The sequence below is a fragment of the Sciurus vulgaris genome (genome assembly GCF_902686455.1).
Source record: "Sciurus vulgaris genome assembly, chromosome: 11".
Lineage (NCBI taxonomy): Eukaryota > Metazoa > Chordata > Mammalia > Rodentia > Sciuridae > Sciurus > Sciurus vulgaris.
In genome coordinates, this window is record NC_136472.1 from 20126610 (window position 1) to 20130381 (window position 3772).

Here is a 3772-nt window from a genome sequence, read left to right on the forward strand (position 1 = left end):
GTTATTTTTTCCTTCCCCCCACCCCTCCTACCTCTCTTTTACCTCTATACAGTCCCTCCTTTCTCCATTATTGCCCCCCTCCCACCCCATTATGTGTCATCATCCACTTATTAGCGAGATCATTCGTCCTTTGATTTTTTTTGAGATTGACTTATCTCACTTAGCATGATATTCTCCAATTTCATCCATTTGCCTGCAAATGCCATAATTTTGTCATTCCTCATGGCGGAGTAATATTCCATTGTACATATATACCACAGTTTCTTTATCCATTCATCTATTGAAGGACATCTAGGTTGGTTCCACAATCTAGATATTGTGAATTGAGCAGCTATGAACATTGAGGTGGCTGTATCTCTGTAGTGTGCTTATTTTATGTCCTTTGAGTACAGACCAAGAAGTGGAATAGCTGGGTCAAATGATGGTTCCATTCCAAGTTTTCTAAGGAATCTCCACACTGCTTTCCAGAGTGGCTGCACTAATTTGCAGCCCCACCAGAAATGTATGAGTATACCTTTTTCCCCCACATCCTCTCCAACATCTATTGTTGCTTATATTCTTGATAATCGCCATTCTAATTGGGGGGAGATGGAATCTTAGCGTAGTTTTGATTTGCATTTCTCTTATTACTAAAGATGTTGAACATTTTTTCATATGTTGAACATTTTTTCATATATTTGATATGATTGCTTGTAGGTCTTCTTCTGTGAAGTGTCTGTTCATTTCCTTAGCCCATTTGTTGATTGGGTTATTTGTATTCTTCATGTAGAGTTTTTTGAGTTCTTTATATATTCTGGAAATTAGTGCTCTATCTGAAGTATGAGTGACAAAGATTTTCCCCCACTCTATAGGCTCTTTCTTCGCATTGCTGATAGTTTCCTTTGCTGAGAGAAATATTTCTGAATTCATTCTGTTGGGACTTTCTTATGATCAAGACATACAAATATTTTGCTTTTTTCTCTTCTTAACCTGCTATGTTGCCCTTTTGGTGGGAAACCTTCTGATCCTCATCTCCATTAAATGCAGCCCTCTCTTTCACCACCCAGTGTACTATTTCCTCAGCCACCTGTCTTTTGTGGATATCTGCTTTACCTCCTGTGTGACTCCCAAATTTATCAGTGACCTACTAGTGACAAGGAAAACCATTTCCTATGGCCACTGCATGTTACAGGTCTTTGCCATGCACTTCTTTGGAATGACAGAAGTCCTAATCCTCACAGACATGGCCTTTGATCGTTACGTAGCCATCTGCAAACCTCTCCACTACATCATCATCATGAACAGGATGAAATGCAATTTCCTGGTTTTAGCTGCTTGGGCTGGTGGGGCTGCCCACTCCTTTCTTCAGGTTTCCATTGCAATCCTATTGCCCTTCTGTGGCCCTAATGAAATAGATCATTACTTTTGTGATATTTTCCCTTTGCTGAAAGTTGCCTGTATCAGCATCTATATCACAGGTGTCCTTATGCTTGTAATTCAGGAGTGGTTACCTTAGTGACATTTGTGATGTTATATATTTCTTATGTTGTGATATTATTCACATTAAGAAATCACTCTACTGAGGAAAGATGTAAAGCCCTCTCTACATGTGGGTCTCATATCACTGTGATAGTTATATTTTTTGGACCTGCACTCTTTTCTTACTTTAGACCTGCATCCACTTTTCTTGAAGATAAAGTGTTTGCACTATTTTACACTATCATCATTCCTATGTTTAATCCCTTAATCTACACTTTGAGAAATACTGAAATGAAAAATGCCATGAGAAAAGTCTGGTGTCAGTCAACATAACTAATGAAAAAATAAATAAAGAGGGATTATGTGGAATCAAAGAGATTGATTCAGAGTTAGAAAATGAAAATGTCTCACAGATTAATTATGTCAACAGTAAAACTTTACCAGTGAGAAAACAGTTATTTAGAAGTTTTGAAGCAATTGATATATGTAATGATAATTCTATTGTACAAAAATGTGTTGGAAATTTGATCAATTTTACATAATACTCTGATAAAGGACTATATTATAAAAGTAATCTGGCCCATAGCAATTATGACACTTCTATGTTCAACAGTGAATTACCAACAGCAAAAAGGAAACTTTTAACTTAAAATTCAGATTTTTAGTACCAGAACACATAGTGAAATATTTTCGTGCAGTGGTGAAATTAAAATGCATAAGTTAAACATCAAGAGTTAATTTATGATAGGATGTTCTCCTAAGGACCAAAGTAGAATTTGAATTGTGTGTAGTCAGAACTTGGTATAATAGAATCTATTTAAAGAAGTTTTTAAATGTTAACTGCCCTGAATGTCCAATAGGGGAAACAACATGAAATTGTGAAAATAGTATAAAATCAATCAGGAAACTGAAAACAAATTCATTATTGTTTTACATATTGGTTTAAGACCTTTTAAACCTGCAAAGGAAATGAAACATAAAATTGAAAAAAATTATTATTTATTGAGTTGGGAACCCAAGATGCTTTCTAACTATATGATAAACATGCTAGAAAAACTCAGATTGGCACTGACACAGAATGCAAAGAATACTGTTTTTTAAAAACCACAATTCAAAATCATGAAACAAGACAGGGATGCCCTCTTTCAACACTTCTATTCAACATCATCCTTGAAACATTAGTCAGAGCAATTAGACAGACCAAAGAAATTAAAGGAATACAAATAGGAAAAGAACTCAAGCTGTCACTATTTGCTGATGACATGATTCTATATTTAGATGATCAAGAAAACTCCACTAGAAAACTTCTAGAACTAATAAATGAATTCAGCAAAGTAGCAGGATATAAAATCAATACACATAAATTTAATTGCATTTCTATTCATAAGTGATGAATCCACTGAAGAGATATTAGGAAAACCACTCTGTTCATAATAGCCTAAAAAAAATAAAATGTTTAGGAATCAATCCAACAGAAATAGTGAAAGATCTCTACAACAAAAACTACTGAACACTAAAGAAAGAAATTGAAGAAAACCTTAGAAGATGGAAAAATCTCCCATGTACTTGGAAGACAGAATTAATATTATCAAAATGACCATTCTACCAAAGATGCTCTACAGATTCAATGCAATTCCAGTTAAAATCACAAAGACATTTCTCATAGAAATAGAGAAAGCAATCATGAACTTCATCTGGAAGAATAAGAAAACTGATTAGCCAAAGCAATCCTGAGCAGAAAGAGTTAAGCAGGAGGTATCACAATACCAGACCTTAAACTATACTACAGAGTGATAGTAAGAAAACTGGCATGTTATTGGCACTAAAATAGACAGACAGACTGATGGTACAGAGTAGAAGACACTGAGACAAACCCACATAAATCCAGTTACCTCACATTAGACAAAAGAGCCAAAAACATACAATGGAAATAAGATAGCCTGTTCAACAAATGGTGCTGGCAAAACTGAAAATCCATATGCAATAAAATGAAACTAAACCTCTATTTCTCACCCTGCTCAAAACTCAACTCAAAATGGTCAAGGACATGAGAATTATACTAGAGACCCTGCATGAAATAGAAGAAAAGTAGGCCCAAATCTTCATCATGTTGGCTTAGGATGAGACTTCCTGAACAAGATTCCCAAAGTACAATAAATTAAAGCAAAAATCAATAAGTGGGATGGACTCAAACTAAAAAGCTTTTTCTCAACAAAGGATACAATCAATAATGTGAAAAGAGCCTACAGAGTGGGAGAAAATCTTTTCCACATGTACTTCAGATAGAGCACTAATCTCCAAAATTTATAAAGAA

At 34.9% G+C, this 3772-nt stretch overlaps 1 pseudogene across 1 annotated transcript; it reads left to right on the forward strand.

The window, feature by feature from the left end:
- The first annotated feature begins 1222 nt into the window (after positions 1-1222).
- LOC306639728 (olfactory receptor 4P4-like) lies at positions 1223-1791 on the forward strand (annotated as a pseudogene). The gene has a single exon. The product of its transcript is annotated as an olfactory receptor 4P4-like (transcript).
- The last annotated feature ends 1981 nt before the right edge of the window (positions 1792-3772 follow it).